The sequence below is a fragment of the Delphinapterus leucas genome, chromosome 1 (genome assembly GCF_059928025.1).
Source record: "Delphinapterus leucas isolate spDelLeu-1000000601 "Yukka" chromosome 1, BTC_Dleu_Yukka2, whole genome shotgun sequence".
Classification (NCBI taxonomy): Eukaryota; Metazoa; Chordata; class Mammalia; order Artiodactyla; family Monodontidae; genus Delphinapterus; species Delphinapterus leucas.
The window spans coordinates 114,531,408-114,558,928 of NC_143129.1; the positions used below are offsets into that span (position 1 = coordinate 114,531,408).

A 27,521-nucleotide genomic window follows, 5' to 3' on the forward strand; every position below is an offset into this window, starting at 1 on the left:
ATAGCAACAATACTATTTGTAACATACTTTTTCTTTTCTTGGCCTTAGGAAAATATTCTAATAATTTAACTATGAAATTACATACCCGTTCATTTCCCAGATCCACACCCTAAAGCCTTCCTTATTTCTTATTTATCTCACCAGTTAGCCTCCTTTAGTGACATTTACTGACAGCTCATTCCTTTTCCTACTTTTCTGTTATAAGGTCTTACTTTTCAGTGGAGGTCACAGTTTTGAAAGCTGTGGCCACAAATGCTTTTACGGTCCTTTGGATGAGCTAAATCAAAAGGGCAATGAAAGGGACACATTTTGCAACCAGATGGCTCTGTAATCCACAATTAATTTTCTAATTTCTGCATGAAAATTAAAAAGATATAGTTTGATTACAGAATGTATTTCATATATATGCAAGCACTTAAAACCTTTCTAATTATGTATGCAAGGCCTAAACCAATCTCAAGAATTAATGTCAGATTCAGAGCAGAATCTTAAAATATTGCTAATCCATTTTAAAATGTAAATGAATTAGTCATTTGGAGAATGCAAATTAAAATGGCAAAATACCACTACATACCCATTAAAATAACTCAGTGAAACAGACAATTTTCTAGGAAAATACAAATTATCACAATAGAATCAGTCATAGGAAACCTGAATAGACCAAGAATTAACTTTTACTCAATTAATCAATAAGAAAAAGGTACTCCACTTGAGAAAATGAGTTAATGACATACTTTTTTGTCAGGTTGACAAAAATTTTAAGAGGACAGTAATATCTACTTTTGGTGATAGCTTAGGGAGGCAAATACTGTCATATGCAGTGGATAATAAAAAGAGTTGCTAATACTTTCTTATGAATAAATTGCCAATGTTAATCAAAAAAGGGAAAATGTTTTTTCTTTTGGTCTCTGAAAATTTTCTTTTAGAAATTCTTCCTAACCAACTAAAGATGTAAATTAGGATTTTGCTATAGGTGTGTTAATCATAAAGAACATTATTTTAAAAGAGTGAAAAATTGGAAAGATTCTAGATTTCCTTGTATAAATTTTATTACATTAATATATGATCATTAAAAATGAACTGATATTTCAATATGTTAATGATAGAATGTTGAACTTAAAAGCTCTTATTATACTCTAAGGAATCAACAAAATACAACTACACACAACAATATAGAGGGTTCTCACAAAGATATTTCACTAAAAGAAGTCAATCACAAAAAAATATGTATTATATTATTCCACTTATATAAAGTACATAAACAGGTAAAAACAATTTATGCTGTTAGAAATCAAGATAATGTTTAACTTTTGGGGAGATAATGACTGGAGGAGAACAGAAAGGGGTCCCTGGGGATGATAGTAATGTTCTTTTCTGAATATTGGTTCTGATTGCATGGGTGTGTTTGTGAAAATTCTTCTAGCAAATGACAGAAGCCAAGGTTTTCATGTACTAAGCTCTAAAGAGGAACCAGAAAAGATATAAATAAGATATTATGTAACATAAATACTTTAAATAACCCTCCTTGGCCTGATTCTAAATCCTCATACAAAAGGATATTGATAAAATAACCAGTTCATTCTTCCCTTATCTCTTCATTCATTCAACAGTTAATTATTGAGAATTTCCTGTGTGCCAAGTCCGCTTCTAGTTAATGAAGTGAGGAAAACCATTAGGTCACTGGTCTCATGGAATTTATATTCCAGCTGGGAAGATAAACAATAAACATTGTAACATTCCATTGAAAATTAATATGTATCACTTAGTGTTAAAAGCTATACAGAGATTAATCCTTTGTCAGTTGCTTCATTTGCAAATATTTTCTCCCATTTTGAGGATTGTCTTTTCATCTTGATTATGGTTTCCTTGGCTGTATAAAAGCTTTTACGTTTCATTACGTCCATTTGTTTATTTTTATTTTTATTTCCATTACTCTAGGAGGTGGGTCAGAAAGGATCTTGCTGTGATTTATGTCAAAGAGTGTTTTTCCTATGTTTTCCTCTAAGAGTTTTATAATGTCTGGCCTTACATTTAGGTGTTTAATCCATTTTGAGTTTATTTTTGTGTATGGTGTTAGGGAGTGTCCTAATTTCATTCTTTTACATGTAGCTGCCCAGTTTTCCCAGCACCACTTATTGAAGAGGCTGTCTCTTCTCCATTGTATGTTCTTGCCTCCTTTGTAAAGCAGCCCATGCAGCTCTTTATCAGAAAAAAACAAACAACCCAATCCGAAAATGGGCAGAAGATCTAAATAGACATTTCTCCAAAGAAGACATACAGATGGCCAACAAATACATGAAAAGATGCTCAACATCACTAAGCATTAGAGAAATGCAAATCAAAACCATAATGAGGTATCACCTCACACCAGTCAAAATGGCCATCATCAAAAAATCTAGAAACAGCAGAAGCCGGTTGGAACCTGCGAGGTCTTGTAGTTGTCTGAAGATCCTTCAATCACTATGTCAAGCGACACAGATGATTCTCTTTCTTCATATGATGAAGATCACGGATCTAAACTTATCCGAAAAGCTAGAGAGGCATCATTTGTCCCCACTGGAATGGCAGGTTTTGCAACAATCGTTGCATATAGATTATATAAATTGAAGAGCAGGGGAAATACTAAAATGTCTGTTCACCTGATCCACATGTGCATGGCAGCCCAAGGCTTTGTTGTGGGAACAATGACTCTTGGTATGGGCGATTCCATGTATCGAGAATTCTGGGCGAAACCTAAACCTATGAAAGGAGACGTTGTCTTGGTCTCATTGGTGGTGCTTGCTTTAGTTAGACATCTCATATTGAAGTTATATGTTTATGTTGAAAATAAATTCTTTGGGTCGGACAATAACATGGTAATTTGAATACTGGCTTCCTTTCTTGCAGGCTTGATTTGCCTGGTGACCAGGTTACTGGTGACTAGTTCACTAGCTAGGTCATTCAGGGGAGGCAGATTAGCACAAAAACATGTCATTTTTAAATGCTCTTGATAGTGGTACAATGTCCACCTTCTTAAGCTCTTCTGATGAAATTAGTTTTAAAGAGGACAACATGCCAATCCTGATAATGCTCCCAGTTGCTGCAGAATATCATATGCTTTTGATGTAATATAGGAATCCTATTTACCCCAGTTAATTTAACTCTTTCTGACTGCCTTGTGGACTGAGTACTGTTTTAAGGGCTGGTTGGCTCTAGAGGAACCCTTTCAGAACAGTGCACAGAATACAACATTATAAACCTCCTGGCAACTATGTGTGTGTTTTTAAGCCAAACCTAAAAAGCTGGTAAGAGAGCTGCTTTGAAGTAGTATTTATTTCAGAATCATAATTGTAAACATGAGAATAACTTAACTGTAGATCCCCATTTAGCTCTTTTGTAATTGCAGAATTATATTTTGCTGCTGTTACATTAGAATAATTTTTGTGTCATTTTGAAATAGAAATATGAATTTTAAGTGCTAATGCAAGGGTAAATGAAAAACACTTTTTAAATGTGTGCAGTATGTTTATTTTCTCTGTAAAAATCATAAATGTTAAACTAAATAAATTGCCTATAATGGAAGTGATTTATGAGCAAGCTGGTTTGGTCAGACATTATACAAACTTTGGTATACTACAGAATGCTTTGTTGTACTTGTGAAATTCTCTTGTCTAACCTGAGTTTACATTCCATGATGATAACATGGTAAATGTAGTGCTATTAAAGTAAGTGAACACATAAAAAAAAATCTAGAAACAATAAATGCTGGAGAGGTTGTGGAGAAAAGGGGACCCTCCTGCACTGTTGGTGGGAATGTAAATTGATACAGCCACTATGGAGAACAGTATGGAGGTTCCTTAAAAAACTAAAAATAGAACTACCATATGACCCAGCAATCCCACTACTGGGCATATACCCTGAGAAAACCATAATTCAAAAAAGAGTCATGCACCCCAGTGTTCATTGCAGCACTATTTACAATAGCCAGGACATGGAAGCAACCTAAGTGCCCATCGACAGATGAATGGATAAAGAACATGTGGCACATATATACAATGGAATATTACTCAGCCATAAAAAGGAACAAAATTGAGTTATTTGTAGTGAGGTGGTAGGACCTAGAGTATGTCATACAGAGTGAAGTAAGTCAGAAAGAGAAAAACAAATACTGTGTGCTAACGCATATATATGGAATCTAAAAAATAAGCACTGATGAACCTAGTGGCAGGGCAGGAATAAAGACACAGATGTAGAGAATGGACTTGAGGACACGGGGCAGGGGGAGGGGAAGCTGGGATGAAGTGACAGACTAGCACTGACATATATACACTACCAAATGTAAAATGGATGGCTAGTGGGAAGCTGCTGCATAGCACAGGCAGATCAACTCCATGCTTTGTGATGATTTAGAGGGATGGGATAGGGACGGTGGGAGGGAGACTCAATAGGGAAGGGATATGGGGATATGTGTATACATATAGCTGATTCAATTTGTTGCACAGCAGAAACTAACACAACATTGTAAAGCAATTATACTCCAATAAAGATGTGAAAAAAAAGATTTGGTACAAAAATGGAGAAAATAAGTAAAAGCTATACAGAGAATTTTAAAACGAAAGATAGGATGGTGACTGAGTTGCTGCTTAGGACTGGGTTGACAGAGATGGCCTAGCCAAAGAGATATTTAAACAGAGATGTGCAAAGAAAGAGCCAGTGATGAAAAATCAGGTATAAGGAACAGCATTTCAAAGAAAAAATGACTTCTGCATTTGACCTCAGGCAGCTGGGTGGGTCAGTGTTGCTGTTTATGTAGGAGTATGGGAAGGGCGGCCAGCTGATATAGGAGAGTGGAGAGGGGCTGCATTTCTCAAGTGTGAAATACGTTTTTAGCTACTTTTGAATGAGTCTGGGCCTTAAAATATTTGAAATTAATTTGAAGGACTAAAGTAAAATCCTGGTCAGGTGTAAACAGGGTCATAGAAGCAGCTGGGGTTGGAGGAAGGTATTAGGCAGAACTATATTTATATCAACAATTTGAATGAACCTAAATAGAAGATGAAGGCTAGTTGGGAGATTCATTAAGAGAAAACGTTAAGCCAAAGTTTGTTATTCCATTAACAATGAGGATATAATTCAAGATACTTTTATTAGATGGGGTGACTTAGCATTACTGTCCAGAGGTATAACATTGTCTTCCTATAGTGTAAACTTATAGAGTAAGGTGGTTACTGGTTTCTCTTATTGTCAGCTCTGGGATTGATTCATTACAACTGATACTCTGGATAAGACAGATTCCATGCTTTCCTTTAACAAATATTTTCTGAGCATAGTGATAGGTGTAGAGGATATAATGTTAATAAGAGATTGTTTTCTGCCCTCAAAACGATCACCATCTGGAAAGAAATAAGGGAGAAGTAAATTGTCAATTAAGACATAAAATGTTAAGTGTTATTCCAGGGGCGAGAATGAGGTGATGTGAGAGGAATTTAACCCAGTCAGAAGGGGAATTGGAGAAGTTGGGGAATGCTTCCCAGGGGAGTGATATCTATTCTAAGACTCGTCAGATGAGCATGAGTCATTCATGTGACAGCAGAATGTGGAAGTGGATGGGTGATGGAGAGGGGGATGGAGATGTAGCCTGGGGATACAGAGAAGGTGGATGGAGCTCAGTATATACAAGTACAGTGTGAGGTGTGAGAACTGTGACTGGAGTGGTAAACCAGAGGTGGAACATGAAAGACATTATCAATCACATAATGGGGCTTGAACTTCACACTGAGTACAAAGGAGAGTCGTTAGAAGGTTTTAAATAGGACAGTAAAAGCATCCGATTGGTACTTTAGAAAGATTCTGGCTCTATGGTGAAGAATAGTTGAAACAGGGCTGCGTTGCTAGCACATATGTTGTGTGAATTAGAAAAACAACTTGTGAATTAGAAAAATGTGTTCCCTCTGGGCAGAGAAATGATCAAATAGTACCCCCTCGACTTTAGTCTTGGGAGCTGAGTTTGGACTGTATTTCACCCCTACTCTCCTTGCCCCTGACAAGGCTGGGTGCTTTCAAGCAGAGCACAACCTACACAATGGTTCACCGTGGCTCTTTTTGCAAAGGGTTATGTAGGAATCCAAGTGAGTGATGCTGGGGACATGAACTAAGGATAGAGACAGGTGGAGGACTTTTCAAGATATTCAGAATTGACAGGATTTGGTAACTGGTTGCAAGAGGGTAAGGAAAGGGAGTGGAAGAGTTTCTGTATGTGTATGTGTGTTCAAATATTCATTACTTCATCCTTCCCTCACTCCTCTTTTTTTCTCTCTTCCCAGGATGCAGTCCTGTCTCCAAAGAACTCACTGTACAGTTGAGGGGTGTTAGGGAGGTGTATGTCAAATATGTAAAGAAGTAAATGCATTTGGAAGTTAGATTCTGTATGAAGAGTGGAGAGTTGGACACAAAAGAAAGAGTGCTCTATTCTGCTTGAGAGTGGGGGAGACAGTCAGGAAAGGCAGTAGGGGTGGGGTTTTGAAAGGGGGCATATGGTCAGAAGGCAGAAAAGGGAGGCTGAATATGGTAGGATTAGAAATGGAGAAGGATGAAAGGGGTATGGTGTTCCTGATAAAGACCCAAAGACATAAAACAGTGTGTACTTTTGGGAAAACTGAAAGTCCTTGACTGATTAGATGTGTGACAACAGTGAGACGGTACAGTAAGAGATAGGGAAGTGGAAGCAAGGGCCTCAGGGTGTCAGGCCTGGCACTCATTCATTTGACACATATTTCGGCCCTTTTGTCCTTGGTGCCTGGAAAAAGTGATGTAGAGTCATAGTCTCTGCCTTTGTGGCATTAGTCTTTATTTTAAAAACAGTTTAAGAATTATTTTGGTTTTGTGCATTACTTTGGGGGCAATGTAGTAGGCATATTGGGGAGGGGAGAATCAAGACAGAGACCAGGTAGGGGGCATCCTTATCCAGGAGATGATGATGGATGCTGAACTGAGGCAGCATTACTGAAGGTGAGGGGGGGAGAGACAAAGGTTAAGGAGATTTCTGTGACAGGACTTGTTGACTGATTGAATACAAAGTGTGAGGGAATTGTAGGGCCAAGGGATGGTCTCCTGGTCTCTGATTTGAATGACTGGGTGGTGAAATATTTTTCTTTCTCTGAGATAAGAAATTCAGAAGGAGGCATGGGTGAAGAGAATAGTTCAGTTTTATAGAATTATTTCGTTTCCTGACCAAAATTGACAAATCTATATCCAAACAGCTTTCTAAGCTACCCACATTTCCCATGTTGGCTCAAAATATGTGTGTGTGTGTGTGTGTGTGTGTGTGTGTGTGTGTGTGTGTGATGTTCATGGTGATGCGGCAGAGGGTGGAGGTGGAACTGAAACTCAATAGCGGGCTTTCTTTGTTATAGTATTATTAGACTCTGGAATCTGGAGAGCAATGAATTGCTCTATGAAGAAGCCTGATAAGGTTTTAGGTATATTTGAGACACTGTGTGTGCCTGTTTTTAATAAAAGCAGAAGATTTTGATAGTTGTTAGTTCTAAGTCTAACCAGAGCTTCAAATTATGGACTAAGGGATGGCTCTAGTTTCAATACCACCAAACTCCTACTTCTTAATTTCTCATATGTCTCTAGAACAATTTCGTGTGAAAGCCACTCTCTTATTTCCTGATAACCATGTGACAACAGATAGCACTTGTGTAGCACTTTGCTTATATTCCTCAGGAGATCAAACATAACAGGTATTAATGTGCTGATCATCATACAGATTACTGAACAATACAAGGTACTGGGATCATAAATCAAAAAATTAATTAGCAACAAATATGATTTGACTATGTGTTTTACTAAAATGCAATCGTAGGTACAAAAGCTTTAAGGCAACTTTCTGGTTTATGGAACAATATAAAGTGATTTGTAATGAAGACTTACTTTTTCATATGTCAGCTCTAAGAGTAGGACTACTGCATGAAGATATACAGACTGTGCTTTGTGAAACTCTAGGAGTGCCATTAATATAAGAAATTATTTGAATGGATCCTTTTAGAGTTGTGTATATGGTGGTCCTAGATAAGATTTAGGGTTATATGGAAACAGAAGACAGAAATGAAGGGAAATGCAGCTAGTCCAAGGGAGGAAGCTGTGCTAGGCACCAGAAGTAGAGGGTGATGGTAGGAGGGCTGATTGGAGATTAAGTCGAAGACTTGCCAAGAAATCCAGCATGGAAAATGACTGGACCTCTTCTTGCAGAAGCGAGAATGGATGATGGGGAGGTGAACACAGGTGTTATCTACAGGAGGGAAGGAAGTGGGAAGACAGCAGGAGTTTGCTGTCTAGAGAATGGGTCTGGAAATCAGTTGGTTTGTCACCATAAATTTGTGCAACAATATTGTTCACTGTGATCACTATGAAATCAATTTACTGAGCAGTGTTATCTCTTTGGGATATAAGCATGAAAAAATAATGTTTTTCAGTATCTATGTTCTAGTGTTTCCCCTATCTCATCGGGTACCAATTTCTATTACTGACACCATAGTCCAATTCTATTAGTATTGTCAGTTTTGAGTATTTGAACAGTTTTGTTTTTTTGATGGTTAACACCCAATCCTATTCATTTTAAGACATATGTCTTTTAAGACATGTGTCTTCAGATTTCCTCTTTCCCTTCCTCTAACTCAGGCCAGACTTATGTCTCTGACTTGAAATAGGGGAGAAAGGAGTATACAGCCTCAGTTTCAATTGACTGCTTCTCCCTTTTCTTAGGGTTTTTCTGCTTGGGTCTTGGAGAGGAGAAATAGGAGAGGCTAATGTCTCCTCATAAGCCTGTTCTGCTATTGTGTAGTTTCAGATGTCACTCGGTGGTAGGTGCCCAAAAGTTGTTCCCTAGCAGGTTCTTAGATGGGTCCTGTAAAGCTCTTCTCTTTACACAGTCTCTTGGCGTGAGAGATCCCAAGCGGATTAAGCCCAGTCACATTCTCAATCAGTAAGAAACTCTACACTTAATGTATCAAACATGCATGAAATCCTCAGTGCATGATGGTGGTCCCACTAAAAAATCTGTCTTCCCCACCTCTCTCCTGCCTATTTCTTCCATGTCAGCAACATCAGAACTCTGCCTATCCAGTGGTTCAGCAACGTTGGTGTGAGAGGATTACTAGCTCCTGACTTTGTGGCTTCCTGAGATTTACACTTTATTCAGGAGTATCCTTTTTGTTTTTTGTTTTTGTTTATTTTTGGACTATCCTTTTTGAACACTGCACTTCCCCCAAAGGACAACTCCTTTCTCTCTCTCCTAGTCTTCTTATAATGGGGGTGGTTAGTGTAATGGAATTGGTGGGTGGTGAACTATAGCTTTGGATGACCTAGAACCTCTCACTTGCTATAAAGAGATATGGCTTGCAGTATTCTAAGTTTGGAATCTGGGGTACATAGTACCTTTTATTCTCAGATTTGCGCCATCATAGCTGAAAGTGGAATCTGGGTGAGTGCTAAATTGTATCCTGTTTCAATAGCAAAATTCACACGTTCAAGGCAAAACCAGTGTGCTCCTGGGGAATCTGTACATAAATGAATGGTCAGTGGGTGGATGGATGAGGATTTTATTTGCAGTGGGGTTGATGAATCTCATTCAGTGACTTGATGCTTCAGACCACTTTGAAAACTTGTAATTATTTATATCTTGTAATTTAATATTTGTCTTTTTGCTAGGCTTTAACCTCCATGGATTAAGAATGTCTTTTTAATTCACTACTTTTCCACAGCACCATAATGCAGAGTGATGGCAAATAGCAGAAGCTTAATAAACTGACTGACTGACTGATTGACAGGTGGTCCTCAGTGCTAAGATCCCTTAGCTTGGGGTACAATAGTAAAAAGCTTCTCAGCGTGACAGCTGCTATGAATTTTACGCTGCATTCAGGTGTGGGCCCACGCACCTGCCACTTTCTAGTGGGATTCACACAACACTTGGAGGTGATTATTAGTATCACATTTTTACAGAAGAGAAAACTAAGGTTTAATTCTATACCAAAGTCTACCTCCAAAGAATTAACAATCAGAAAAATTTTTTTTATCATTTTTACATATATGTAGCTTAAAATATCAAATATTTTAAAATATTTATAATAAAATCTAACCTTTCCTTGTTCTACAGATTAAACCTTTCTTAACCATATATTCTTCCAATTTCTATTCCTTCTCTATGCTCTGTTTCATAATCAAGATTCTTGAATTTTGTGTACTTTCTCTATTTATTCACACCACATTATTTCTTTACCATAATTACTCTTATTAAAGTCATTTGTAACTCTATGTTGTTATGTTAAATGGTTGCCTCTGAGTGTCTGCGTTCTCTATTCAAAGCTTCCTGCTTTCTTTCTTTTACAATTATTTGTTTTAAAATTAAATTAAGCTAATTTATTTATGTTATTTATAATTATTGTATAGTTATTTCTATTTTATTATTTATAAATTATTATTTTATTATTTATTTATTATTTGTCTAAGGCAGGGTTCACACTTTTCCACATAAGGAAATTCTTTGCTATTCCACAGTTGTCACCATTGCATACTTCCTTGTTTCAATTGGCCTTGCTGAGGCAACATGGAGAAAATGGGAGTTCATTTCTCAGAAACCACAAGACTTTGGTTAGAGTTGGTCAAAAGAAATATTTGTTTGAAATTTGGAAGGCAGAAGTAAACCAACAGCCATAATTGTCTGAAGGGAGGGGTGATAGGAGGCAGTAAGAAATAAAACCAGCAGAGGTGGGCTGGCATCCTTACTCTTCCCTACTCCATGTTCGACTTTTTCCTGACTGCTGGCTTTGCTGACCTATCATGATCCCAGACTTACCACAAGACATCTAGCAACAAACTCACAGAGGTGGTAGCTGTGCAGGGGCCACAGGCTACCACAGACTTTTACATCAGCACCCTCATGGTCCCACTCTAGTTCCTGGCCTTGCTTAGCTTCTAACATTCAACACCAAAAACTAACTCCAGTGCTTCAGTGCTTCTTGACCCTTCAACTCTTTCTTCAGTTACTTCCCCAGTTAACCCTTGTAATAAATTCCCTACTCTGTAATATTCATAGTAGTTCTGTTTCCTTGATGGAACTCTGACTAATATCATTATTGGTTGTTTTAGTTATCTATGAATGTGTACCAAACTATCCCAAAACTTACTGGCTTGAAACAACCATTTTATTATTTTCATGATATTGTAGTTGACTGGGCTAAGCTAGGTGGCTTTTCTGCTGGTCTTACTTGAAGTCTGGTATCCATGAATGAAATCACCTAGAGGTTTGACTTGGAATCAGAGATAGTTAGGTTCGTTTCTTTGTGCATATGGAATCGGGACCTCTTCATCAGCATAGCTGTGTTTTACACATGGGCTCCCAAGAACACAAAAATGGAAGCTTTCATAATTCCTGCTACATCCTACTAATTAAAGCAAGTCATTGGTCCAGCCCAGACCCAATCTGTGAAGGGACTACACAAAGGCATGAATAACAGGGCTTGTGAATCTTTGAAAACACAAAGTTTCCAAACTCCAAAGCTAGTTTCGGAGACTAACTACCATACTTTTCTGTTTGGCCTGCCATATGCCTAACTCACTTTAATGTTAACTCAAGACATGCTTTTCTGTGTCCCATTTTAGGCTGCTGTCATGGTGAGTGTTCATCAGACACTATGTTACCAAGTCCAAGCTCACTCTGCTCTCCTCACAACAGGTCAATAAATCAGAGAGGAGGTGTTGAGGCAAGGAATACAACTTTATTTGGTAAGCTGGCAGACAGAGAAGATGGCAGACTAAAGTCTCAAAATAACCATCTTATTGGGCTTTGGTTGCCAGTTTTTTTTTTTTATAACACAGAGAGGGGGAAGAGATGAGGAAGTAAAGTAAAAAGGCCATAAGTTTTGCAAATATCACCTGGAATGGCCAGCCTCTGGGAGGGGATGTGTTAATTTCTTCTTTCTTGCAGCCATCCACAGGTGGACAGGGTCCAGATGTTTCCCTGAACAAAGGCACTTTGGTTTAACATTCAGGCAGAGGGGCAGCGTTCCCAGAGGCAGGCCATTATGTATAGACAGTATCCTTATAGTGAACAAAAGCAGCGGAAAGCAAGGGTAAAGTAAAAGAAACAGATCCAACATGTAGTCAGATTTGGCTCTTCCCTTTTACAACTATGGTTGGGGTCCCACCGTCTGCGCGTGCTCTGTTAGGTCACTCTGACCTGCAACACCAGCCATCATTAGTAGCATGAAGTAGAAGCACAGAAAGGTAGTTCCCTTAGTTCTGGCTGGGCAGGAGGGATTGTGAGTGTATACCACCCCTCAGTATTATGACTTTGGGCAGACTCCTGCAGGCAGATGAAGGACACTTTTGTGACACTGCTGACTTGCCCACCTCCAGGGGCAGCAGTCAGTTGGTTGCTTTTTTTCCATTCAGAAACCCTGAAGTCATTTGAGACTCTGAGGTTGGTACAAAGGCTGCCCTCTCCCACATAGGGCTGCCTCTTTTCCTTTACTTGGGAAAACTTATATTTATTTTCTGTAGCTAGATTCCCTGCCAGAGGCAATGGTCCTAAGGTTCCCTTTCCAAACCTGGTACTTTTTTGTGATTAACTGCATCAACTATTAGACCATGAATGTTGCTGTAATGGAAAGTTCATGAAGAGATTCCACATTACATGTTTTATTACTAGTTTATCATGGACTATAGCCAGAGCTGGTTTAGTAGACATAAGACCTATGTATGTACTTGCACAGAGGCCCATGCTTAGAAGGCCCTGCACTTGGTTTAATGCTTTGTTGTTGCCATCTTGAAATTCATAATTACAATATTTCTTGAACTGAGACCCCCCCTTATTCTGATTTTACACTGGGCCCCACAAGATATGTTGGTGATCTTAACTACACCAATGGTAGCCATTCATTTTATTTTTATGATTATTAATAATTCACAGTTAGCTCCTTGATGCAGACCTGGGCATAGATCTCGATCAGTCTCTGTCCTAGGAAGGGATAGCCCAGTACTGGGACCTACTAGAGCTTAGCTACTGCACTGGAACATTGGGAGGGAAGTAACCAGGCTCATAAGCCTTGCTTGCAGAGCTGTGGGGTGGGCGGATAGGAAGGACACAAAGAAAGGCTGACTCATATAGTATATCTATTGCCTACACAGAATTTCAGGCTTTTATCATCTTCTTTGTAATAGGTCAACTGTCCTACATGTATCACCTGCCAAACCTCCTCCACATTTACCTGTGTATCCAGAACTATTAGCACTGGTTGAGTTGGTGCCAGCTCACTTGAGGAACAGGGTGCCAACAGATTTTCTGCCTCAGCAGCCCAGTCCCCAAATGCCTAAATACAGAGCTCATGTTCCACTGAATGCCATGAGAGTAAATCAGAGCATCCCACTGATTAAGGGCTTCCAACTTTCCTCTGATTTTAGATTCTCTGCACTTCTCATTTAAACTGCAATACCCTTCTTGTCAATCCTGCCACTCAGACCAAATTAATTATGCCAGGTCAAAGTCTGATCTATGTTTAAAGATTGCTAAGGATGACCCCAGGCTCACCTTACTTGGCTTTCATTTTGGTTTACTTCCAAATCAGTGAGTAACTCCTACCAAAGCTGAATGAGATAAGGATGCAAATGATGGGTGATCATCTTCAGTGTCTCTCCAGTTCCTCAGGGAGTTGAATTTTGGCAGTAAAATTCACTTTGCAACATGAGAAAAACTTTAATTGGAAGAAAAAGAAACTATAAGCCTATAAACTTGGACTCAAAGTTCTACCTACTCTCATGAAGCCAAATTCTTTCAGCACCATAGTAGGCCATAGTTTTATGTTTCCTTTTTTTTTTTTTTTGGCATTGTTAGGGACTGTGTAGGTATGGCCATGGCCTGCCACTTAAATCTGCTCTTTTCAATCTACACTCTCTCTTTAATAGATCTAATTCATTACTATGGCTTTAATGCCATCTATATCCTGACAACCATGATCTATTTAACAACTAATTTTGGACTCCAGACCTTTAGATTCAATTGCCAATGTCATAATGCTAGTTGACATTTATTCACAGGCTCCCTAAATGTAAACGTTCAAACTCAGCTCTTTATTCCTTCTATTAAAATCCTCTTTTCCTGAATCTTCCCCATCTCAGTAAATGGCATTTCCATTCATCCATAGTTTCAGTTAGAAACTTAGGATTCATCCTCATATTCATTCCCCTTTATCTCTCTCATACAATCCATGACCATATCTTCTCTATTCCACTTAATTTTATTTTTAGTGTGTCCACTTTTCCCCATCCGTCTCCTCTAAGCTAAAATCATTTCAGACCCAGGACAACTGCTATAGCTTTCTCACTGGATGATATCTCCTTTCATGTACTGCAGATCCCCTTCACACACAGAAACCAGAGAACTGTTTTGAAATGTAAATTAGAGCTCCTTTGCTTTCTTACACTTGTATTTTTACTATTCACATAGACAATTTTAAATTTTGATGAAGTTTGAAATATTATTCCAGAAAACTTTTGTATGAAGTAACATACAACCAGATAGCAAGAAGAAAAAAGTTTTATTTATCACTGTGTATGATAAATGAAACAATGAGTAAATAAAATTATACTTTTAATATTGACTTACAGTTTCAATTATCTCTGGGTATTTATATTTAATTGTTTTAGACTTCTTAAAATTATTTTCATGAGCTAATGATCCACAGCAGAATTTAAAAATTTACAGTATCCGGGCTTCCCTGGTGGCGCAGTGGTTGGGAGTCCGCCTGCCGATGCAGGGGACACAGGTTCATGCCCCGGTCTGGGAGGATCCCACATACCGTGGAGCGGCTGGGCCCGTGAGCCATGGCCACTCAGCCTGCGCGTCCAGAGCCTGTGCTCCTCAATGGGAGAGGCCGCAACAGTGAGAGGCCCGCGTACAGCAAAAAAAAAAAAAATTTACAGTATCCTTCAATTTTGTTTATTTTATTAAAATCCAGTCCTTGCTCTAATTGCATTTCTTTTCTTCTTTAAAATACAAATAGTGGCTCTTAAAATAACACTAACAATTGCAACACATCCAACCACTGACGATACCAAGGTAGAAATGTGAACTCTGGGATTTGGATGACTTTCACCAGCACTGGGATCTGCTTGAAGAATAAACAAAGCTACTTGTGCAATGTTGGATACTTTTGATGTCAAATTGCTTTTATCCACACTTTGAATAGTAATGAAAACGTGGGTTGCATTTTCTTCTGAGATATTTTCTGGTTTGAATGCAAAGGTTTCCTTGGAGTTGGCTTCATTTGGTAACAGATCAGTAGTGTTTAATTGCAGAGCATCATCAAAATTATCCCTTAGATCCAGGATGCTTCCACTTATTCTTATGATATACTGTTGAACTAAGGAAAAAAATGTTATAAATGATGTAGGAACTGGAGCATCCATTAAAAAATCCTTTTTATTAATTCTTCTCAAAAATATTTAGAATGCAAGCTTATACTCATATCCAAAGCCATATTTAGTTTTCCATAAAAGCTGAATTCTGCCAAATGCTACCTTCTCTGCATGAAAAATGGCGACATGTTAAAATGTGTCACATTTATGATTCAGAACATGAGATTATAAAACTAATACTTTTCTGAGCTATCAGTTAAAAATTATTTTCCTCTTACCCACCCATACACCGTTGCTTTTGAAACGAGTACCTTTCACTTAATCAATACTGTATGAACTTCATCCTTACCTTTTCCAACATCAAAATCATCTCCTGGTGCTGTCCATGTTATTCTGATGTCATCCCCATCAGGTGTGGCTTCAAGGTCTGTGATTTGACTTGGTGGGTAGAGGTCAGGTAAGGGAAGTTTTGAAACATTTGAAACCACAAATGCACCTCCAGGTGCTGTTTTGGTGAAACTCTCCAAGTTTGTCTGAGTATCCTCATCAGTTTCAGGTCTTGGTGGATTCTCTTCAATTTTCCCTGCATTAAAAATTTCTTTGTTTATAATGAGCATAATACTATTAGTATTTTCATTTGAATTCCCCATCCCACTTGCCTTCTTTTTTTTCTTACACTCAGTCACATTTCATCAAGTTTGGTTATAAACTCATAAGTCAAAATAGCAGAGAAAGAAAAATATATGTAAAATATAGTTGTATAAAATAAAAATATAGCCTAGAGATATTTTTGAAAGGTTATGAAAAATCATTTACTCAATATTATTTTTGATGACCTTTACTGATATATATATTTGAATATATAAGACATAATTGAGCAGAACTTTGGTTTTCTTCTAGTTATGTATTACCTATTACTCCTTTTACCATTCTTATGTCACAGAAATTATAAAGGTAGTTTGGTAAATCAGAGGCTCCCTGGGCATGGGTGACCCTGTTCTTGGAGAGTCATGAGATTCATTGACTTTGTTCTTTCAAACTCTTTGGCAGGAGAATTCTTTCTCTAACATCCTGACCAGGATATTGTAGGATAGAATCAGATAACTAACTGATTTGGAATTAATGGTGCACAGTAAAAAATGATGCACAATGACTATCTTTTTAAAAGGAATTGCTTTACCTCCCAGATTATTTCCAAGCTGGGAGTAAACCTGGGGAAATTCTTCCAGTCCCCTTCCAACCATTTCTCTCCCTCCCTGTTGCAAGTTCTAAGGAACACTACTTCTGATCATAGTCCAATTGCCAACTGAACATTCCCAGAAGTCTTAAAGTAAGGGACAAGATGAAGTAAAGCTAGAAAAGAATATATATTTTTCTAACTAATTCTTTCAGAGTTACTTTGTTGATACGGAAGCAGATACAACTATATATTCTTTTTTATCATAAAATAAACAACATAAAGTTTACCATTTTAGCCGTTGTTAAGTATATCGTTCAATGTCATTGTCTTAGCCCATTGGACTGCTTTAACAAAATACCATAAACTGAGTGACTTATAAACAAAAAACATTTATGTCTCACAGTTCTGGTGGCTGGGAAGTCTAAGATCAAGGTACTGGCAGATTCAGTGTCTGGTGAGAGCCCGCTTCTTGCTTCATAGTTAGCTATCTTCTCTCTGTGTCCTCACATGGTAGAAGGATGAGGGAGTTTTCTAGGGTCTCTTTTATAAAGCACTAACCCCATTCATCAGGACTCTACCGTCATGGCCTAAACACCTCCCAGAGGCCTTACCTCTAAATACCATCATATTTAGGCATTAGGTTTCAGCATATGAATTTTAGGGGCACACAAACATTCAGTCTATAGCAAGCGTTAAGTAAGTACACTCACACTGTGCAACCATCACCACTATCCATCTCCAGAATTTTCAGCATCCCAAATGTTGAAATTCTGGACCAGACAAACAATAGCTCCCCTTTCCTATCTCTTCTCAGCCCCTGGTAACAACTTTATGTTCTACGTTGTGTCTCAATGTATTTGACTATGGTAGGTACCTCATAGAAGTGGAATCATAAAATATTTGTCCTCTGTGTCTGGCTTATTTCACTTAGCATAGTGTCTTCAAGTTACATCCATGTTTTAGCATATGTCAGAATTTCATTCCTTTTTAAGGCTGAATACTATTGCATTGTAAGTATATACCATATTTTGTTTATCCATTTATCTGTCAAAGTATTTTGGATTGTTTCCACCTTTTTGCTACTGAAGTTAATAATACTACTATGGACACAGGTGTACAAATATCTCATTGAGACAATTCTTTCAGTTCTTTTGAGTATGTACCGAGAAGTGGAATTGCTGGATCAAATTGTAATTCTGTGTTGAATTTTTAAAAGAATAGCCATACTGTTTTCCATAGCGGTTGCACCATTTTATGTTCCTACCAGCTGTGCACAAATGTTGCTGTTACTCCATTACCTCACTAACACTTGTTATTTTCTGTTGTCATCCTAATGGATGTGAGGTGGTATCTCATTGTTGTTTTGATTTGCATTTCTCTAATGAATAGGGATGCTGAGCATCTTTTCATGTACTTATGGCCATTTGTATGTATCCTTTGGAGAAATATCGATTCAAGTCCTTTGCCTGTTTTTGAATCAGGTTGTTGTTTTTTTGTTGTTGAGCTTTAGGAGTTCTTTATACTCTGGATATTAACCCCTTATTAGGTATATGTTATGCAAACATTTCTTCCTATTTCATAGGTTGCCTTTCACTCCATTAATAATAGTCTTCTTTGGTGCAGTTTTTAATTTAATCTATTTTAACTTCTGTTGCCTGTGTTTCTGGTGTCATCCAAGAAATAAAATCTAATGACATAAAGATTTTCTCCTGTGTTCTCTTCTAAGAGTTTTGTAGTTTTATCGCTAACACTTAGGTCTTTGATTCATTTTGAGTTAATTTTTGCATATGGGTTAAGGAAACAGTCCAAATTCTTTTTTTTTTTTTTTTTGCATGTAGATATTCAATTTGCCCAATACCATTTGTTGAAAAGACGGTTCTTTCCCAATTGAATGGTATTGGCATCCTCATCAAGGATCATTTGATCACATATACAAGGGTTTATTTCTGGGTTCTCTATTGTATTCCATTGGTCTATATGTCTTTATGCCAGTACCACACTATTTTGATTAGTGTAGCTTTGTAGATAATTTAGAAATCAGGAATTATGACCCCTGCGATTTTGTTTTTCAAGATTGTTTTGGCTATTCGGGGGTTCCCTGAGATTCCATGTAAATTTTACAATGGGTTGGGGGAGGAACCAAGATGGCGGAGTAGAAGGACGTGCTCTCACTCCCTCTTGTGAAAACATCAGAATCACAACTAGCTGCTGGACAATCATTGACAGGAAGACATTGGAACTCACTGAAAAAGATACCCCACATCCAAAGACAAAGGAGAAGCCACAATGAGACAGTAGGAGGGGTGCAATCACAGTAAAATCAAATCCCATAACTGCTGGGTGGGTGACTCACAGACTGGAGAACACTTATACCACAGAAATCTACCCACTGGAGTGAAGGTTCTGAGCCCCATGACAGGCTTCCGAACCTGCTGGTCTGGCAACGAGAGGAGGAATTCCTAGAGAATCAGAATTTTAATCCTAGTGGGAATTGATTGCAGGACTTCGACAGGACTGGGGGAGACAGAGACCCCACTCCTGAAGGGCACACACAAAGTAGTGTGTGCATCGAGACCCAAGGCAAGGAGCAGTGACCCTAGGGGAGACTGAACCAGACCTACCTGCTAGTGCTGCAGGGTCTCCTGCAGAGGCAGGGGTGGCTGTGGCTAACCATGGGGACAAGGACACTGGTAGCAGAAGTTCTGGGAAGTACTCCTTGGCGTGAGCCCTCCCACAGTCTGTCATTAGCCTCACCAAAGAGCCCAGGTGGGCTCCAGTGTTGGGTTGCCTCAGGCCAAACAACCAACAGGGAGGGAACCCAGCCCCACCCAACAACAGTCAAGTTGATTAAAGTTTTACTGTGCTCTGCCCAACAGAGCAACAGTCAGCTCTACCTACCACCAGTCCCTCCCATCAGGAAACTTACACAAGCCTCTTAGATAGCCTCATTGACCAGAGGGCAGACAGCAGAAGCAAGAACTACAATCCTGCAGCCTGTGGAACAAAAACTACATTCACAGAAAGATAGACAAGATGACAAGGCAGAGGGCTATGTACCAGATGAAGGAACAAGATAAAACCCCAGAAAAACAACAAAATGAAGTGGAGATAGGCAACTTTCCAGAAAAAGAATTCAGAATAATGATAGTGAAGATGATCCAGGACCTCGGAAAAAGAATGGAGGCAAAGATCAAGAAGATGCAAGAAATGTTTAACAAAGACCTAAAGAATTAAAGAACAAACAAACGGAGATGAACAATACAATAACTGAAATGAAATAATAGTAGAATAACTGAGGCAGAAGAACGGATAAGTGACCTGGAAGACAGAATGGTGGAATTCACTGCTACAGAACAGAATAAAGAAAAAAGGATGAAAAGAAATGAAGACAGCCTAAGAGACCTCTGGGACAACATGAAACATAACAACATTCACATTATAGGGGTCCCAGAAGGAGAAGAAAGAGAGAAAGGACCCGAGAAAATATTTGAAGAGATTATAGTTGAAAACTTCCCTAACATGGGAAAGGAAATAGCTACCCAAGTACAGGAAGTGCAGAGGGTCCCAGGCAGGATAATCCCAAGGAGAAACACACCGAGACACATAGTAATAAAATGGGCAAAAATTAAAGACAAAGAAAAAATATTGAAAGCACCAAGGGAAAAATGACAAATAACATACAAGGGAACTCCCATAAGGTTAACAGCTGATTTCTCAGCAGAAACTCTACAAGCCAGAGGGGAGTGGTATGGTATACTTAAAGTGATGAAAGGGGAGAACCTACAACCAAGATTACTCTACCTGGCAAGGATCTCATTCAGATTCAATGGAGAAATCAAAAGCTTTCCGGACAAGCAAAAGCTAAGAGAATTCAGCACCACCATACCAGCTCTCCAACAAATGCTAAAGGAACTTCTCTAAGTGGGATACACAAGAGAAGAAAAGGACTTACAAAAACAAACCCAAAACAATTAAGAAAATGTTCATAGGAACATACATATCAATAATTACCTTAAACATGAATGGATTAAATGCTCCATGCAATGGACACAGGCTTGCTGAATGGATACAAAAACAAGACCCATATATATGCTGTCTACAAGAGACCCACTTCAGACCTAGGGACACATACAGACTGAAAGTGAAGGGATGGAAAAAGATATTCCATGCAAATGGAAATCAAAAGAAAGCTGGAATAGCAATATGCATTTCAGATAAAATAGACTTTAAAATAAAGAATGTTACAAGAGACAAGGAAGGACACTACATAATGATCAAGGGATCAATCCAAGAAGAATATATAACAATTATAAATATATATGCACCCAACATAGGAGCACCTCAATACATAAGGCAACTGCTAACAGCTCTAAAAGAGGAAATCGACAGTAACACAATAATAGTGGGGGACTTTAACACCTCACTTACACCAATGGACAGATCATCCAAAATGAAAATAAGGAAACAGAAGCTTTAAATGACACAATAGACCAGATAGATTTAATTGATATTTATAGGACATTCCATCCAAAAACAGCAGTTTACACTTTCTTCTCAAGTGTGCATGGAACATTCTCCAGGATAGATCACATCTTGGGTCACAAATCAAGCCTCAATAAATTTAAGGAAATTGAAATCATATCAAGCATCTTTTCTGACCACAACGCCATGAGATTAGAAACGAATTACAGGGAAAATAACATAAAATACACAAATACATGGAGGCTAAACAATACGTTACTAAATAACCAAGAGATAACTGACAACGACAAATGACAAATGACAATGGAAACACAACAATCCAAAACCTATGGGATGCAGCAAAAGCAGTTCTAAGAGGGAAGTTTATAGCTATACGAGCCTACCTCAAGAAACAAGAGAAATCTCAAATAAACAAACTAACCTTACACCTAAAGGAACTAGAGAAAGAAGAACAAACAAAACCCAAAGTTAGCAGAAGGAAAGAAATCATAAAAATCAGAGCAGAAATAAATGAAATAGAAACAAAGAAAACAATAGCAAAGATCAATAAAACTAAAAGCTGCTTCTTTGAGAAGACAAACAAAATTGATAAACCATTAGCCAGACTCATCAAAAAAAAAGAGGGAGAGGACTCAAATCAATAAAATTAGAAATGAATAACGAGAAGTTACAACAGGCACTGCAGAAATACGAAGCATCTTAAGAGACTACTACAAGTAACTGTATGCCAATAAAATGGACAACCTGGAAGAAATGGACAAATTCTTACAAAGGTATAACCTTCCAAGGCTGAAACAGGATGAAACAGAAAATATGAACAGACAAATCAGAAGTAATGAAATTGAAAATCTGATTAAAAATCTTCCAACAAACAGAACTCCAGGACCAGATGGCTTCACAGGTGAATTCTGTCAAACATTTAGAGAAGAGCTAACACCCATTCTTCTCAAACTCTTCCCAAAAATTGCAGAGGAAGGAACACTCACAAACTCATTCTATGAGGCCACCATCACCCTGTTACCAAAACCAGACAAAGATACTGCAAAAAAATAAAATTACAGACCAATATCACTGATGAATATAGATGCAAACATCATCAACAAAATACTAGCAAACAGAATCCAACAACACATTAAAAGGATCATACACCATGAACAAGTGGGATTTATCCCAGGGATGCAAGGTTTCTTTAACATAACGCAAATCAATCAATGTGATACACCATATTAACAAATTGAAGATAAAAACCATATGATCATTTCAATAGATGCAGAAAAAGTTTTTGACAAAATTCAACACCCATTTATGATAAAAGCTCTCCAGAAAGTGGGCATAGAGGGAACCTACCTCAACATAATAAAGGCCATATACGACAAACCCACAGCCAACATCATTCTGAATGGTGAAACACTGAAAGCATTTCCTCTAAGATCAGGAACCAGACAAGGATGTCCACTCTCACCACTATTATTCAACATAGTTTTGGAAGTCCTAGCCACGGCAATCAGAGAAGAAAAAGAAGTAAAAGGAATACAAATTAGAAAAGAAGAAGTAAAACTGTCACTGTTTGCAGATGACAGGATACTATACATAGAGAATCATTAAAAATGCCACCTAGAAAACTACTAAAGCTAATCAATGAATTTGGTATAGTTGCAGGATACAAAGTTAACGCACTGAAATTTCTTGCATTCCTATAAACTAATGATGAAAAATCTGAAAGAGAAATTAAGAAAACACTCCCATTTACCATTGCAACAAAAAGAATAAAATACCTAGGAATAAACCTACACTAGGGAGACAAAAGACCTGAATGCAGAAAACTATAAGACACTGATGAAAGAAATTAAAGATACCAACAGATGGAGAGATATGCCATGTTCTTGGATTGGAAGAATCAATATTGTGAAAATGACTATACTACCCAAAGCAATCTACAGATTCAATGCAATCCCTACCAAATTACCAGTGGCATTTTTTAGGGAGCTAGAACAAATAACCTTAAAATTTGTATGGAAACACAAAAGACCCCGAATAGCCAAAGAAGTCTTAAGGGAGAAAAACGGAGCTGGAGGAATCAGACTCCCTGACTTCAGACTATACTACAAAGCTACAGTAATCAAGCCAATATGGTACTGGCACAAAAACAGAAACATAGATCAGTGGAACAAGATAGAAAGCCCAGAGATAAACCCACACACCTATGGTCAACTGATCTATGACAAAGGCGCAAGGATATACAATGGAGAAAAGACAGTCTCTTCAATAAGTGGTGCTGGGAAAACTGGACAGCTACATGTAAAAGAATGAAATTAGAACACTCCCTAACACCATATCTAAAAATAAACTCAAAATGGATTCGAGACCTAAATGTAAGACCGGACAGTATAAAACTCTTAGAGGGAAACATAGGAAGAACACTCTTTGACATAAATCACAGCACGATCTTTTTTGATCTACCTCCTAGAGTAATGGAAATAAAAACAAAAATAAACAAATGGGACCTAATGAAACTTAAAAGCTTTTGCACAGCAAAGGAAACTACAGACAAGACAAAAAGACAACCCTCAGAATGGGAGGAAATATTTGCAAACGAATCAACAGACAAAGGATTAATCTCCAAAATACATAAACAGCTCATGCAGCTCAATATTAAAGAAACAAACAACCCAATCCAAAAATCAGATTGCCCTAACATCAGATTGCCCTAACAGAATGTCACAGAAACTAAAATGAGGATTGGCCCAAAATGGAATCATACCATAAACTTATTTATTGCTCTAAAAATTGGTGACTGTTGCTGCATTAGCATATTCATTTATTTAAGAAACATTTATTTTGCACTGAATTTTGCATGATAACAAGACAAAATCGCAAAGGTGGGACTTTATAGACACTTACTCATCCATCAATTTATTCATATTAACTGATTCATTAAGAAAATTAATTGAGCTTCTTTCTATATGTTTAAGACTGTGCTTCTTAGAATTAATTATGTTATAATTAGGCAGTAATATGTACAGTAGAAATTAACATAGAAATATCCTTAAAAATTAAGAAAGCCAAACTTTTTTTGTTGCTGAACAATTGTTTTTGCTGAACAATTTTCACCTGAAATGCAGATTAAATTCCAGAGCAGATGGATGTTCCTCCTGAAGCTTCTGTAGGTAAGCTCTCCAAGAGCTTTCTTCTTTCATTGTTGCTTATTATTTGGATTAGCTTACTTTTGATGTGGGAAGTACTACAAAGTCAACTATCCCCACCCAGTATCCATTTTCAATGGTCTGCTGCTTGATTCATTCGATTTAGGCGATTAGAACCCTGAATAAAAAAGGATAAGAAAAACAACCAAGTGGTTTTTGACTGGCAAATGATAACAGATAACATACAATGTGTGTTCGTAAGAACTTTCGATGAACAGTAATTAGTGTTATTAAATAAAGCAATTATAAATTTGTTGAGTTGTTAAAACTGAAAAATATAGTTATATGTATTATGAGACATATGATAGTATGGAAAAGAGCACACACTTTTAACTAGAGCTGATTTGGGGCTATAAACTGCACAAATAAGAGCTGAAGGGTAAGGTGGGGTTTGGGTTGAAATCAAAACTTAGAGACTGTAATTATTCTTTAAGGCCTCTGTACCAGTTGTCTCAAAATGAAACCATTCCCCAGAGCTGGCAGAATCAATCCAGACTGTAGTGGGTGGACTCTGATTAGTGAGTGAAATCTCCCCATCCACTGGGGACTAGACTTTCCAAAGGGTGAAACTTACCAGACGTGCAGCTGAATCCTGAGAGGTCAAATCCCTACTTCTGCCCATTCCTCTTTACCTCTCCCCACCACTTTTCCACCAATGGATTGGTTGGAATTGGCTCTTTGGTAACCCATCAGGGCTCTCATCTCTCTTCCTAGGCCATTGAAGCCAGTCCCCTTTACACACTTTTCTTCTAGCCTCATCACCGCTCTGATCTGTGGTATCTCCTCCCAACACTTGCCCAAATTTCCCCATGAAGCTTACCTTCATGTTTTCAGACTTATCAAGAACTAAGCACACAATTCTTTCACTGATCCTAGCAATGAGAAGGCGGGTGGAGGGGGTGCTGCCACCATAGGCACAGTGTCTTTAAAATCCTCAGAATTGCTGATCACCTCCCAAGTGCTTCTGAAATTGCACATTTTATTTTGTAGGCTTGGAGATTCTCAGTTATGGTTTTTTTCATTACAGAATTCAATGATCTAAAAGTTTAATATGATGAAAAAAGTTTTATATACAATGCATTTAAAGATATAAGTACATACCTGACAAAAATTAAGATCTGTTCTGCAAATTTTTTGTTTGTTGAATGAAATATGATTCAATGAGGAGTCAATATCATAGCAATGTAGATTTTCAATAATAATGATAGTAATAATAATAGTAATAATAATAAATAACACTAGTTAAGGGCTTTACTATGTAGCAGCCAATGTTCAAAGAACTCTATACTAATACATCTAGTCCCTCAGGTCACTTGCACAGATATTTTATAAACATGAGGACAGGTCCTTTGATTGTAAATATACAATCTAAAGTAATGATTGGTATACTTATAGAATCAATACCTTGCATAAACATTATGGATGTCTTTTCAGTTTGGTATTTATCAGGGAAGAACTGACAATCTTTTTCATACAGTTTTGTCTTAGAATCAATTTTGCATCTATTAGTTACACAGCTGTTTTCTTTACACTTATAAACTCTATTTATACCAGTAATATCTGTAGAACACCTGAAAATAGGACAGTTAGCCTTTGAAGCAACCTAACCATTAACAGTTTTTGAAAATCTTAAGTGTTTCTATCCACAATGATCCTTATATAAAGGTTTTTATTCTGATTTGTGTACTATACACATAATATTCTGACAGCCAAGTTCAAGGGTTTCTACCAGAGCAGTTATCTATTTTTCAAGAAATTTTAAATGGGACCTGCAGATATGTACAATGACTGAGTTTTCTGCTTATATTAAAGCTGCTGCTGTGTTGCATAGACTCAAATGGCTGGAGGTAGTCCTTTTTCAAACATTTCTCCTGGTGGCTTTGAGACAGTAAATGGACTGTAGGCATCTGGAGGAGAGAACTTGTAAACCCATTTACTCTCAATATCACCTTAGCTTAAAGATAGATTTGTCCTTAGAGAAGTTACCCCTCTAGAGAATGGGTGTGTTGCAACCACAAGTGTTGTGATTATTGAGGAATATTGCTATTCAAAAGAATTTGTGGCTGGAAACAAAGAGTGAGGTGTTGCCAAGGTCAGCAGATCGTAGAGTAAAAAATGGTGGGAGCATTGTAGACATATGCTTTATTGCATGAAATTGGCCACAGGTGGCAGTGATTACAATACATATGCTGGGATGCAAATATATCCAATTTTTAAAATGTGTTTCCAGTCCAAATTCAGAAAGTGATAACTAGATTTCATTCAATCATTTAGGGGGTTTCCTAAGCATGTCTATGTTTCTCTTGCCCCCAAGCTCAGGGAACATATGGTTCTATCTATATTAAGAACCATGATGAATATTCTGTAGCAAAGACTAGGCATTTAGGGGGAAAATGATGTAAACAAAGGTAATCAATGTAATATTCTTTAAAATAGGTGCCCCGAAACTGATGCGATAGGGGCCTTCCTTGAAATCATGTATCTTTCAGCTTGTACATTTGTGACTAGTCCTCAGCCCCAGTAGGGCTTCTAACATTGATGGCACCTAATTTTAAACCAATCCTCAAACTATTCTGCTATCTTCATCTCAGAACCCAGAGGATTGTCTATTAACTGTGATGTTAGATTGGTATTTCAAAGTGAACCTTAAATCCCAAGAAATTCCTGTTTGGTTCTTTGAAACTGGTTGATTTCCTACTCAGCCAGCATTTGCCACTTCTTCATACCCATTTTCCCCCATCTTTTTGTAATGTAAGTAATTTTGATCGCCTAGCATGTAACACAAACCTTTACACAGAGCACAAACTTCAGTGCAAATGAATTCTGGCAGCTGTGGTAGAGAGGTGAAAAATATGTCAACTTGGCTACCAGATGTTCTTGAAGTTATGTATATTTTACATGGACAACCAGCTAATTTAAGATACATTTTTCTAACAAAACAGAAAAGCACTGTTTTGTGATATAGCATCTGTTACCTGCATTGGCACAAAAGTGAATAAATGGCTTTTGAAAGAAATCAACTAAGGAAAACAAGAAGTTACAGCCTGAAGTAATTTAAGGCAATTTAAATAGTCATGCCTTGTTGCTTCAATTTTCTTTGACTTAGCACTGTAGAAAGGCTCATCATCATTGTACTCATCAAACACTCCCCAGAGGAGATGGGCCCACTCATGGACAAACACTCTTCCTGTGGGAAAATATTTCAAATACATTATCATAATTCAAGTGACCAAATTTATCTCAAGTATTTTTAAAGGCCTTTT

The 27,521-nt window shown here is 37.7% G+C and overlaps 1 pseudogene across 1 annotated transcript in view; it reads left to right on the top strand.

Moving 5' to 3' along the window:
* LOC115801810 (HIG1 domain family member 1A, mitochondrial pseudogene) overlaps positions 1 to 27,521 on the top strand; it is a 135,174-nt pseudogene that overhangs the window by 101,274 nt on the left and 6,379 nt on the right. Inside the window, exon 3 of the transcript XR_016394821.1 lies at positions 1 to 27,521. This exon is cut by the window's left edge and continues 15,757 nt beyond it; it is cut by the window's right edge and continues 6,379 nt beyond it. The product of XR_016394821.1 is annotated as an HIG1 domain family member 1A, mitochondrial pseudogene (transcript).